The sequence below is a fragment of the Oncorhynchus nerka genome, linkage group LG24 (genome assembly GCF_034236695.1).
Source record: "Oncorhynchus nerka isolate Pitt River linkage group LG24, Oner_Uvic_2.0, whole genome shotgun sequence".
Lineage (NCBI taxonomy): Eukaryota > Metazoa > Chordata > Actinopteri > Salmoniformes > Salmonidae > Oncorhynchus > Oncorhynchus nerka.
The window spans coordinates 23,918,259-23,932,844 of record NC_088419.1 but is presented as its reverse complement, the minus strand read 5'-3'; the positions used below and the strand labels follow the sequence as shown (position 1 = coordinate 23,932,844).

The window sequence follows — 14,586 nt, the reverse complement described above, 5'->3', positions numbered from 1 at the left end:
CCATGTTTTTCCTGGAGAGAAATGGCTTCTTTTGCTGCCCTTCTTGACACCAGGCCATCCTCCAGAAGTCTTCGCCTCACTGTGCGTGCAGATTCACTCACACCTGCCTGCAGCCATTCCTGAGCAAGCTCTGTACTGGTGGTGCCCCTGAATTAACATTAGGAGACGGTCCTGGCGCTTGCTGGACTTTCTTGGGCGCCCTGAAGCCTTCTTCACAACAATTAAACCGCTCTCCTTGATTTTCTTGAATATCCGATAAATGGTCGATTTAGGTGCAATCTTACTGGCAGCAATATCCTTGCCTGTGAAGCCCTTTTGTGCAAAGCAATGATGATGGCACGTGTTTCCTTGCAGGTAACCATGGTTGACAGAGGAAGAACAATGATTCCAAGCACCACCCTCCTTTTGAAGCTTCCAGTCTGTTATTCAAACTCAATCAGCATGACAGAGTGATCTCCAGCATTGTCCTCGTCAACACTCACACCTGTGTTAACGAGAGAATCACTGACATGATGTCAGCTGGTCCTTTTGTGGTAGGACTGAAATGCAGTGGAAATGTCTTTTGGGGATTCAGTTCATGGCAAAGAGGGACTTTGCAATTAATTGCAATTCATCTGATCACTCTTCATAACATTCTGGAGTATATGCAAATTGCCATTATACAAACTGAGGCAGCAGACTTTGTGAAAATGTATATTTGTGTCATTCTCAAACTTATGGCCACGACTGTATATGTACAGGTCAGTTGAGGCTGATGAGAGGAGGACGGTTCATAATAAATGGCAGGAACGGCGCGAATGGAATGGTGTCAAACATATGAGTTTGATGTATTTGATACCATTCAACCTATTCCGCTCCAGCCGTTACCATGAATCTGTCCTGCCAAACTAAGGTGCCACCAACCTCCTGTGGTACAGGTAACTGCCAAAATAAAGAATAAAAATCATATTGAAAGCAGCTGCTTCGACACAGGTATGGTTCCTGAGTTAATTAAGCAATTAGCATCCCATCATGCTTAGGGTCATGTATTAAAATGCTGGGCAGGGCATTATTTTGGTTACCATGGCTATGCCCCCATAGGATGACAATGCCCCCATCCACAGGGCACGAGTGGTCACTCAGTGTTTTGATTATGTAACCCATATGCCATTGCCGTCTCAGTCACCAGATCTCAACCCAATAGATCTCTTATGGGAGATTCTGTAGCAGCGCCTGAAACAGCGTTTTCCACTACCATCAATAAAACAACAAATTATGCTTCAAGATATCTACTTCCCCAGAGACGGATGAACTCGTGGATACCATTTTTATGTCTCTGCGTGAAGTTTGAAGGAAGTTTCTAACTAGTGCAAATGCTAACTAGCGTTAGTGCAATGGCTGGAAATGAATAGGTATATGGTAGCATGCTAGCAGATACCTATAGACTTCACATCAAATCAAATGTTATTGGTCACATACACGTGTATTAGCAGATGATATTGTGGGTGTAGTGAAATGCTTGTTTCTAGCTCTAACAGTGCAGTAATATCTAACAAGTAATATCGAACAATTTCACAACAATACACACAATAGACTAAAATCTAAGTAAAGGAATGGAATTAAGAATATATAAATATTTGGACGCGCAATGTCAGAGCGGCATAGACTAAGATACTGTACAGTAGAACAGAATACAGTATATAAATATTTAAGATGAGTAATGTAAAATATGTAAACATTATTAAAGTGACTAGTGCTCCAATTATTAAAGTGTCCAGTGATTTCAAGTCTTTGTATATAGGGCAGCAGCCTCTAATGTGCTAGTGATGGCTATTTAACAGTCTGATGGACTTGAGATAGAAGCTGTTTTTCAGTCTCTCAATCCCAGCTGTGATGCACCTGTACTGACATCGCCTTCTGGATGATAACGGGGTGAACAGGCAGTGGCTCAGGTGGTTGTTGTCCTTGATGATCTTTTTGGCCTTCCTGTATCATCGGATGCTGTAGATGTCCTGGAGGGCAGGTAGTTTGCCCCCGGTGATGCGTTCGGCAGACCGCACCACCCTCTGGAGAGCCCTGCGGTTGTGGGCGGTGCGGTTGCGGGCAGTGCAGTTGCCATACCAGGCGGTGATACAGCTCGACAGGATGCTCTCAATTGTGCATCTGTAAAAGTTTGTGCGGGTTTTAGGTGTGCTGTTGCGCCTTCTTCACCACCATGTCTCTGTGGACCATTTCAGTTTGTTATTGATGTGTACGCCGAGGAACTTGAAGCTTTGCGGTCCCGTAGATGTAGATAGGGGGGTGCTCCCTCTGCTGTTTCCTGAAGTCCACGATCAGCTCCTTTGTTTTGTTGATGTTGAGTGAGGTTATTTTCCTGGCACTACACTCACGGGGCCCTCACCTCTTCCCTGTAGGCTGTCTCGTCATTGTTGGTAATCAGGCCTACTACTGTCGTCTGCAATCGTGATGATTGAGTAGGAAGCGTACGTGGCCAGGCAGTCATGGGTGAACAGGGAGTACAGGAGGGGGCTGAGCACACACCCTTGTGTGGCCCCAGTGTTGAGTATCAGCGAAGTGGAGGTGTTGTTTCCTACCTTCACCACCTGGGGGTGGCTCAGTTGCACAGGTCAGAGTTTAGACCCAGGGCCTCAAGCTTAATGATGAGCTTAGAGTGTACTATGGTGTTGAAGGCTGAGCTATAGTCAATGTACAGCATTCTTACATAGGCATTCCTCTTGTCCAGACGGGATAGGGCAGTGTGCAGTGCGATCGCATCGTCTGTGGATCTGTTGGGGCGGTAAGCAAATTGAAGTGGGTCTAGGGTGTCAGGTAAGATAATGGTGATAGATCCTTGACTAGTTTCTCAAAGCACTTCATGATGACAGAAGTGAATGCTATGGGGCGATAGTCATTTAGTTCAGTTACCTTTGCTTTCTTGGGTGCAGGAACAATGGGGGCCATCTTGAAGCATGTGGGACAGAAGACTAGGATAGGGAGAGGTTGAATATGTCCATAAGCACTCCAGCCAGCTGGTCTGCGCATGCTCCGAGGACCCGGCTAGGGATGCTGTCTGGGCCGGCAGCCTTGAGAGGGTTAACGCGCTTAAATGTTTTACTCATGTCGGCTACGGAGAAGGAGAGCCCACAGTCCTTGGTAGCGGGCCGCATCGGTGGTACTGTGTTCTCCTCAAAGTGGGCAAAGAATGTGTTTTTCTTGTCTGGAAGCAAGACGGCGATGTCCGCAATATGGTTGGTTTTCCCTTTGTAGTCCGTGATTGTCTGTAGACCCTGCCACATATGTTTTGTGTCCGGAGCCATTGGATTTTGACTCCACTATGTTTCTATACGGAAATTGTGCCTGTTTGATTGCCTCAAGAAGGGAATAACTACACTGTTTGTATTCGGACATATTCCCAGTCACCTTGCCATGGTTAAATGCGATGGTTCGACCTTTCAGTTTTGCATGAATGCTGCCATCTATCCACGGATTGCGCTAATGCTAGTTAGAGCACAGAGACCTAAAATGGTATCCACAAATTCATCTGACTCTGGGGAAGAAGATGAAGGGCCTCATTGCCAAAATCCCAAAGTATCCCCTTAAGAGCTTTGGGCCACTAATCAAAAGGTCGCTGGTTCGAATCACAGAGCCAACTGGGTAAAAAAATATGTCGATGTGACCTTGAGCAAAGACCTTAACTCTAACTGCTCCTGTAAGTCTGCTAAATGATGTAAATGTAAAATGTAGATTCTGGAGTGGTTCCTGGGACAGCATTTTCCATCAACAGTACACCAAAAGATGGAATTTCTTCTTGAAGAATGGTGTTGCATACCTCCGATAGAGTTCCAAACACAGAATCTATTCAAAGGCACGTTGAAGCTGTTCTGGCGGCACGTGATGGCCCAATGTCCTATTAAGACACTTTATGTTTCCGTTTCTTTTATTTTGGCAGTTATCTGTACATAATAGTTAATATACATTCATACAGTAGCCTTATAGCTAGCTCATATGTATATAGGACTAGCTCATTTAAAAAATATGTTATTATGTACTGGCAGTCTCTATGGGGGTGCCACAGGGTTCAATTCTCGGGCCTACTCTTTTCTCTGTATCCATCAATGATGTCACTCTTGCTGCTGGTGATTCTCTGATCCACCTCTACGCAGACAACACCATTCTGTATACTTCTGGCCCTTCTTTGGACATTGTGTTAACAAACCTCCAGACGCGTTTCAATGCCATACAACTCTCCTTCCGTGGCCTCCAACTGCTCTTAAATGCAAGTAAAACTAAATGCATGCTCTTCAACCGATCGCTGCCCGCACCTGCCTGCCCGACTAGCATCACTACTCTGGACGGTTCTGACTGAGAATATGTGGACAACTACAAATACCTAGGTGTCTGGTTAGACTGTAAACTCTCCTTCCAGACTCACATTAAGCATCTCCAATCCAAAATTAAATGTAGAATCGGCTTCCTATTTCGGCTTCCTATTTTGCAACAAAGCATCCTTCACTCATGCTGCTAAAATGACTATCCTACCGATCTTTGACTTCGGTGATGTCATTTACAAAATAGCCTCCAACACTCTACTCAGCATATTGGATGCAGTCTATCACAGTGCCATCCATTTTGTCACCAAAGCCCCATATACTACCCAGCACTGCAACCTGTATGCTCTCATTGGCTGGCCCTCGCTTCATATTTGTCGCCAAACCCACTGGCTCCATGTCATCTATAAGTCTTTGCTAGGTAAACTGGTCACCATAGCAGCACCCACCCGTAGCAGCGCTCCAGCAGGTATATTTCACTGGTCACCCCCAAAGCCAACTCCTCCTTTGTCCTCCTTTCCTTCCAGTTCTCTGCTGCTAATGACTGGAACGAATTGCAAAACTGAAGCTGGAGACTCATATCCCTTCACTAAATTTAAGCATCAGCTGTCAGAGCAGGTTACAGATCATTGCACCTGTACATAGCCCATCTGTAAATAGCCCAGCCAACTACCTCATCCCCATATTGTTATTTATTGTTTTGCTCCTTTGCACCCCAGTATCTCTACTTGCACATTCATCACTCCAGTGTTTAATTGCTAAATTGTAATTATTTCGCCACTATGGTCTATTTATTGCCTTACCTCCCTAATCTTACTTCATTTGCACACATTGTTTATAGACTTTTCTATTGTGTTATTGACTGTACGTTTGTTTACTCCATGTGTAACTCTGTTTGTGTCGCACTGCTTTGCTTTTATCTTGGCCAGGTCGCAGTTGAGAATGAGAACTTGTTCTCAACTGGCCTACCTGCTTAAATAAAGGTTAAATAAAAATAAATACATGTACAGTCTATCACATATGGCTATTCAGTAACAGGCGCAGGTAAAACCTAGTCTTGCTAACACCGGCCTCTCTACGTCCTTGACTTGAGACACAGCTCTCTGTAAAATCAGGTTAGGCTAAATCAGATCAGAAAGCAAATCTATGGATATTTGCTAGCACAATCCCCAGCTGCTTCAAGATGTCCACTATCATCCCAGTGCCCAAGTAAGGGAAAGTAACTGAGCTGAATGACTACCGACCCGTAGCACTCAACTCAGTCATCATGAAGTGCTTCGAGAGGCTAGTCAAAGATCACATCACCTCCTCGACACACTTGACCCTCTCAAATTCACCTACCGCCCTGACAGATCCACCTATGACACAATTGCCATTGTACACTGCATACTGCCCTCAGCCATCTGGACAAATGGAATGCACATGTGAGGATGCTGTTCATCGACTACAGCTCAGCCTTCAATACCATAGTGCCCTCTAAGCTCAACACAAAGCTCAAGGCCCTGGGTCTGAACTCACGGCCCTGGGTCCGGGACTTCCTGTGCAAGGATGACGTCCCATTATGCCTGTCGAAAACCAAACACTGCATTCCACAGTAAGAACCTTAAACCAACGGTCAAACATGGTGGTGGTAGTGTGATGTTTGGGGATGCTTTGCTGCCTCAGGACCTGGATGACTTACCTTAATAGAAGGAACCGTGAATTCTGCTCTGTATCAGAGAATTCTACAGGAGAATGTCAGGCCATCTGTCTGTGAGCTGAAGCTGAAGTGCTGCTGGGTCATGCAGCAAGACAATGATCCAAAACACACAATCAAGTCTATATGAAAATGGTTAAAAAGCAACACATTTCAAGTTTTAGAATGGCCTAGTCAAAGTCCAGATCTAATCCCAATTGAGATGTTGTGGCAAGACTTGAACGAGCATTTCCTGCTTGAAAACCCACAAATGTCACTGAGTTAAAGCAGTATCCGCATTGTGACACTGGCACCCTGCAGACAGACGAGAGGAGGAGGGGAGGAGATGGGTTGGATATTATCAGATTTAAAAAGGAACATCCCCAGCCAAGTCCTCTCAGATAAAGGTAAAGGTACAGCACAACCATGTCCTCTTCTGTCCTATTCCTGTGTTGTACTACTGTCTACGATCATCATTTCATACAGAGTATGCAAATCCAACAGCTTGCAGATTGCTAGACATAGGAACACATTTCCGTTGTATAACTGGCTCATTATTTACTTTAATAAGTCCTAGTGATCTGCAGAGAAAACACAGGCACAGATGGTTTCCTATAGGACTGGTTGGAGGGGACATCACAGATGGTTTCCTATAGGACTGGTTGGAGGGGACATCACAGATGGTTTCCTATAGGACTGGTTGGAGGGGACATCACAGATGGTTTCCTATAGGACTGGTTGGAGGGGACATCACAGATGGTTTCCTATAGGACTGGTTGGAGGGGACATCACAGATGGTTTCCTATAGGACTGGTTGGAGGAGACAGCTGCTTTTTTCCTGTCTTTGTACTACACTCAGTCGCTCTAGCCAATGAAAGGTTTGCCTGCAAAATGCCTGCATTTATTCAATGTTTAACAGGTTGGAATTAGTATGAGTTGTAAGATTCCTTTCTCCTCATTCTGACAGCATGGAGTCCAGATGGGATCTAGGATGGGTCAAGTTTTTAATTGTGGCTGTCAGAGAGAGAGAGAGAGAGAGAGAACGGGTCAGGTTGATGGTTTCATCACACACTGAAATCAACATCAAGATCACACTGTGTGTCAGCCACATTATGTTGCAGCGATCTGTGACAATGATAATCAACTTGTTTTTAATGAAACACTACGAGCAGTTTCCCTGCCACCATTATAGTGTCTGTAATTTGCATCAACTGCGGCCCTGTTTCTGCATTCCTAATGTTGATTACTCCATCTCCGCCCCATGCCTCACCACCACCACTTGAATCAGTTAGGACTGCCAGACTATTTCAGAGAAAATGTACTTCTTCTCACCAACCTCGATAGATTTAATTCAAATGGAAGTAGTGTGTTTTGCTGCAGAGCTTTTAACCATGCAGATGATGGCAGCCATTCCATTCTCTTGTAGAATTCCTTTAGGCATTAGGCCTAACTGCATGTTTAGCGTTTGAACTCTACCTTGGCTCTAGTTTTCATATACTATCAATAACTCTATATGAATCATCTTATTGTATTGCATGTGTCTATCAAGAGTTAAATATCAATAATCCATTTGGCTATACACTGTAATGTATTTTTAATTAACTTGGCATTATAGTCAAATGGGTTATTTTGGTAAACGGAGACTAATTAGTTATCTTCAGACATAATCAACAGAGCAGACTACACTGCAGAGAAGGGAGAGGCAGATGAATGATAAACTGTTATGGGCCAGGCATTGAAGTTTGTGATTCAACACAGGTTGTTTATGTGGATTTACACAGACAGTCACCATCTGCACATCTCAGTCTTCTCTCTCTCTCTCCATCCTAATTTATCTTCTCAAAGCCAAACATTCTCAAACACACTGCTACATCTGGCATACAGGCTGTCTGGCAGGCGGGCAGCGCTCCATAACATTAAAGCAACACCCCACTCTTCAGAGGAGACTCAGACAGTCAGACAGGAACAGGGGTTTTAACGCACTGCAGGCTCTGATACTCATGTACTTCTTATAGTCACGTTGGCAGGTGTCGCAGGTGATTCCCCCGTAGAACCTCTACACCTCAGACAGGATCCGGTGATGGGGTCACAGCTCCGCGGTGAGGCCAGGTCCAGGTTACCGTTACACTGGCAGGGCTGGCACAAGTCCCCCTTAACCACCGGCTGACCGAAGTAGCCATTGGTGCATCTACAGTGACCAGAGAGGGAGTGGGAAACCAAGACTGGTGACTAGGACCCTGAGTGTTTCCTTACCATACTGTATGAGATGACCAGGAGAAAATCTGGGCCCTAGTTCTAGGTAAGGAGGGGACAGGGTGAGGCTTTTTTTTTTGCTGACCAGGAATAACCGCAGACCGTAGTTATAGTATAGCCCATTCATGACTCATTTGAGCAGGAAGGAGTGACTGCACTGTACAGTATTGGACTGAATGATCACCACTCTACTTATGGGAAACACATTCTCCCCATAGCAGAGTTAAAGTATAATGTTGGCTTTGGGGATGACAAGTGAAATATACCTGCTGGAGTATGTGTTATGGGTGGGTGTTGCTATGGTGACCAGTGAGCTGAGATAAGGCGGAGCTATACCTAGCCAAGACTTATAGATGACCTGGAGCCAGTGGGTTTGGCCACGAATATGTAGCGAGGACCAGGTAACGAGAACATACAGGTCGCAGTGGTGGGTAGTATATGGGGCTTTGGTGACAAAACGGATGGCACTGTGATAGACTGCATCCAATTTGCTGAGTAGAGTGTTGGAGGCTAATTTGTAAATTACATCGCCAAAGTCAAGGATCGGTAGGATAGTCAGTTTTACGAGGGTAAGTTTGGCAGCATGAGAGAAGGAGGCTTTGTTTTTACGAAATAGGAAGCCGATTCTACATTTAACTTTGGATTGGAGATGCTTAATGTGAGTCTGGGAGGAGAGTTTACAGTCTAATCAGACACCTAGATATTTATAGCTGTCCACAAGTCAGAACCGTCCAGGTTAGTGATGCTAGTGGGCGGGTGCGGGCAGCAATCGGTTGAAGAGCATGCATTTAGTTTTACTAGAATTAGAGAGCAGTTGGAGGCCACGGAGTGTTGTATGGCGTTGAAGCCCGTTTGGAGGTTTGTTAACGCAGTGTCCAAAGAAGGGCCAGAGGTATACAGAATGGTGTCGTCTGCGTAGAGGTGATTCAAAGAATCACCCGCAGCAAGAGCGACATCATTGATATATACAGAGAAAAGAGTAGGCCCGAGAATTGAACCCTGTAGCACTCCCATAGAGACTTCCAGAGGTCCGGACAACAGGCCCTCCTATTTGGCACACTGAACTCGATCTGAGAAGTAGTTAATGAACCAGGAGAGGTTCACTAACTAGTGAACCAGGAGAAGTTACTGACTATAACTTTGGATTTTGACTCCCCCTTTGTTCAGGGACACATTATTCCATTTCTGTTAGTCACATGTCTGTGGAACTTTATGTTTATGTTTCAGTTGTTGAATCTTGTTATGTTCATGCAAATATTTACACATGTTAAGTTTGCTGAAAATAAACGCAGTTGACAGTGAGAGGGCGTTTCTTTTTTTGCTGAGTTTACTTCCCTGCATGCTTGTAACTTCAGGCAAACATGGAGCAAGATGGCTGGGACGATACATCACATGGCTTGATAGGTATTACTTATGGGAAACACATTCTCCCCATAGCCGAGTTAAAGTATAATGACGGAAATCAACATATGACCACCATGCCTCTGCTCCTTTTCAAGTCTGTAGTGAAACTGGATAATTAGAAACCACATCAAGCATGCACAGCTTTATATGACTGTCGTTCAGTGTTTCACTTAGATGGCTTCAGTAATGAAACAGTAGGCAGTTTCATTGGCAGTCAAAACACAGAGAAACAATCTGAAAAGGCAAACGTGTGAAGCCACAGACAATATCTATATTCCCCCTACCAACTCTTATCTGCACTGTCCTGCTTTTCCCGCCATATATCTCCTCAGAAGTCAGTCGTGTTCTGTACTGATAAAGATATAGATTCCATCTATTGCCTCCTTGTTAAATGGTTTCTACAACTCTTATCTCCACAGCGCCATTCTATCTCCATGATACCAAATGGGAAAAGTAATCATTCCATATCATGCGCAGCGGATTCCTTTAGTCGCGGAAGACTTATTAATTGAATATGTTATTGCTTCCGAATGTCTTATGTTCGAAGGAGCCATTGGCGTGGAACAGTGAGTACGTGTCTGTAATTTCATTTGAACCATCATGTGGGTGTCTTGGGGAATAGACAGCACGAATGCAGATATCATGGCCAAACTTGGGTCCGAACTAAATGGGATATCAGGCACTTTTAGTGTCCTGCTGACTGGGCAATGGACTGCTGTAAACTATACAGCACTACCAGTTGAATATGAAGACACCTAGGTCAAATCTAGGATAACTCTGTTCTCTGTATGGGGAAGCACACACTTAAAAGGAAACCTGTCCTTATACAGAGTGAGTCCTGATCAACATATTTCATGCATCCTAGTCTGGGTGCCGAGATTCTATGCATGCAAAATGTACACTACACATATAAACTCAGCAAAAAAAGAAACGTTCCTTTTTCAGGACCCTGTCTTTCAAAGATAATTCATAAAAATCCAAATAACTTCACAGATCTTCATTGTAAAGGGTTGAAACACTGTTTCCAATGCTTGTTCAATGAACCATAAACAATTAATGAACATGCACCTGTGGAACGGTTAAGACACTAACAGCTTACAGACGGTAGGCAATTAAGGTCACAGTTATGAAAACGTAGGACACCAAAGAGGCCTTTCTACTGACTCTGACAAACACCAAAAGAAGGATGCCCGGGGTCCCTGCTCATCTGAGTGAATGTGCCTTAGGCATGCTGTAAGGAAGCATGAAGACTGCAGATGTGGCCAGGGCAATAAATTGCAATGTCCGTACTGTGAGACGCCTAAGACAGTGCTACAGGGAGACAAGATGGACAGCTGATCATCCTCACAGTGGCAGACCACGTGTAACAACACCTGCACAGGATCGGTACATCTGTACATCACACCTGCGGGACAGGTACAGGATGGCAACAACAACTGCCCGAGTTACACCAGGAACGCACAAATCCCTCTATCAGTGCTGACTGTCCGCAATTTTTTTTTTTAAGTAAAAAAACATTCACATTTATTTAACCAGGTAGGCCAGTTGAGAACAAGTTCTCATTTACAACTGCTACCTGGCCAAGATAAAGCAAAGCAGTGCAACAAAAACATCAGAGTTGGTGATAAACAAACGTACAGTCAATAACACAATAGAAAGATCTGTATACAGTGTGTGCAAATGAAGTAAGGAGGTAAGGCAATAAATAGGCCAATAGTGGTGAAGTAAATACAATTTAGCAATTTACACTGGAGTGATATATGTGCAGATGAGGATGTGCAAGTAGAAATACTGGTGTGCAAAAGAGCAGAAAAACAAATATGGGGATGAGGTAGGTAGTTGATTATTTACAGATGGGCTGTGTACAGCTGCAGCGATCGATAAGCTGCTCTGACAGTTGACCCTTAAAGTGGAGATATAAGTCTCCAACTTCAGTGATTTTTTGCAATACGTCCCAGTCATTGGCAGCAGAGAACTGTAAGGAAAGGCGGCCAAAGGAGGTGTTGGCTTTGGGGATGACCAGTGAAATATACCTGCTGGAGTGTGTGTTATGGGTGGGTGTTGCTATGGTGACCAGTTAGCTGAGATAAGGCGGAGCTATACCTAGCCAAGACTTATAGATGACCTGGAGCCAGTGGGTTTGGCCACAAATATGTAGCGAGGACCAGGTAACGAGAACATACAGGTCGCAGTGGTGGGTAGTATATGGGGCTTTGGTGACAAAACGGATGGCACTGTGATAGACTGCATCCAGTGTTGGAGGCTAATTTGTAAATTACATGGCCAAAGTCAAGGATCGGTAGGATAGTCAGTTTTACGAGGGTAAGTTTGGCAGCATGAGAGAAGGAGGCTTTGTTTTTGCGAAATAGGAAGCCGATTCTACATTTAACTTTGGATTGGAGATGCTTAATGTGAGTCTGGAAGGAGAGTTTACAGTCGGAGGCCACGGAGTGTTGTATGGCGTTGAAGCTTGTTTGGAGGTTTGTTAACGCAGTGTCCAAAGAAGGGCCAGAGGTATACAGAATGGTATCGTGTGCGTAGAGGTGATTCAAAGAATCACCCGCAGCAAGAGCGACATCATTGATATATACAGAGAAAAGAGTAGGCCCGAGAATTGAACCCTGTAGCACTCCCATAGAGACTGCCAGAGGTCCGGACAACAGGCCCTCCTATTTGGCACACTGAACTCGATCTGAGAAGTAGTTAATGAACCAGGAGAGGTTCACTAACTAGTGAACCAGGAGAAGTTACTGACTATAACTTTGGATTTTGACTCCCCCTTTGTTCAGGGACACATTATTCCATTTCTGTTTGTCACATGTCTGTGGAACTTTATGTTTATGTTTCAGTTGTTGAATCTTATGTTCATACAAATATTTACACATGTTAAGTTTGCTGAAAATAAACGCAGTTGACAGTGAGAGGACGTTTCTTTTTTTGCTGAGTTTACTTCCCCGCATGCTTGTAACTTCAGGCAAACATGGAGCAAGATGGCTGGGACGATACATCACATGGCTTGATAGGTACTTTGGATAGGGGAATGGCCTGTTTAGTTTCTGAGCAGTGAGTTATGGAGCCTTCTTGTTTATAGAAATCTATGGAAATATGAAACAGAACATTTCTTAACATATACTGTACATTGAATATGGTTTCACCTATAATTCATATTTTGACAAAGATCTATCAAACAGAACTGTATATCTAACTTTATCTCATGATCTAGGTAGGCTTAATATCCACTAAGAATGGTTCTATGGTCCACATCCAACTCACTCCATTCCAGTTGGGGCTGTGGTTCCTGGGAGAGGGTACACTCTTAGAAAAATGGTTCCAAAAGGGTGGAAAATCAAATCAAATCAAATCAAATTTATTTATATAGCCCTTCGTACATCAGCTGATATCTCAAAGTGCTGTACAGAAACCCAGCCTAAAACCCCAAACAGCAAGCAATGCAGGTGTAAAAGCACGGTGGCTAGGAAAAACTCCCTAGAAAGGCCAAAACCTAGGAAGAAACCTAGAGAGGAACCAGGCTATGTGGGGTGGCCAGTCCTCTTCTGGCTGTGCCGGGTACAGATTATAACAGAACATGGCCAAGATGTTCAAATGTTCATAAATGACCAGCATGGTCCAATAATAATAAGGCAGAACAGTTGAAACTGGAGCAGCAGCACAGTCAGGTGGACTGGGGACAGCAAGGAGTCATCATGTCAGGTAGTCCTGGGGCACGGTCCTAGGGCTCAGGTCCTCCGAGAGAGAGAAAGAAAGAGAGAATTAGAGAGAGCATATGTGGGGTGGCCAGTCCTCTTCTGGCTGTGCCGGGTGGAGATTATAACAGAACGTGGCCAAGATATTCAAATGTTCATAAATGACCAGCATGGTCGAATAATAGTAAGGCAGAACAGTTGAAACTGGAGCAGCAGCATGGCCAGGTGGACTGGGGACAGCAAGGAGTCATCATGTCAGGTAGTCCTGGGACATGGTCCTAGGGCCCAGGCCAGTTGAAACTGGAGCAGCAGCATGGCCAGGTGGACTGGGGACAGCAAGGAGTCCTCCGAGAGAGAGAAGGAGAGAATTAGAGAACGCACACTTAGATTCACACAGGACACCGAATAGGACAGGAGAAGTACTCCAGATATAACAAACTGACCCTAGCCCCCCGACACATAAACTACTGCAGCATAAATACTGGAGGCTGAGACAGGAGGGGTCAGGAGACACTGTGGCCCCATCCGAGGACACCCCCGGACAGGGCCAAACAGGAAGGATATAACCCCACCCACTTTGCCAAAGCACAGCCCCCACACCACTAGAGGGATATCTTCAACCACCAACTTACCATCCTGAGACAAGGCCAAGTATAGCCCACAAAGATCTCCGCCACGGCACAACCCAAGGGGGGCGCCAACCCAGACAGGCTGACAACCCAGACAGTGAATCAACCCACTCAGGTGACGCACCCCCCCCAGGGACGGCATGAGAGAGCCCCAGTAAGCCAGTGACTCAGCCCCTGTAACAGGGTTAGAGGCAGAGAATCCCAGTGGAAAGAGGGGAACCGGCCAGGCAGAGACAGCAAGGGCGGTTCGTTGCTCCAGAGCCTTTCCGTTCACCCTCCCACTCCTGGGCCAGACTACACTCAATCATATGACCCACTGAAGAAAGGAGTCTTCAGTAAAGACTTAAAGGTTGAGACCGAGTTTGCGTCTCTGACATGGGTAGGCAGACCATTCCATAAAAATGGAGCTCTATAGGAGAAAGCCCTGCCTCCAGCTGTTTGCTTAGAAATTCTAGGGACAATTAGGAGGCCTGCGTCTTGTGACCGTAGCGTACGTGTAGGTATGTACGGCAGGACCAAATCAGAGAGATAGGTAGGAGCAAGCCCATGTAATGCTTTGTAGGTTAGCAGTAAAACCTTGAAATCAGCCCTTGCTTTGACAGGAAGCCAGTGTA

General features: G+C 45.0%; 1 pseudogene; it reads right to left on the bottom strand.

The window, feature by feature from the left end:
- The window catches only part of LOC115107469 (laminin subunit alpha-2-like), a 151,068-nt pseudogene that overhangs the window by 72,736 nt on the left and 63,746 nt on the right, over positions 1-14,586 (bottom strand).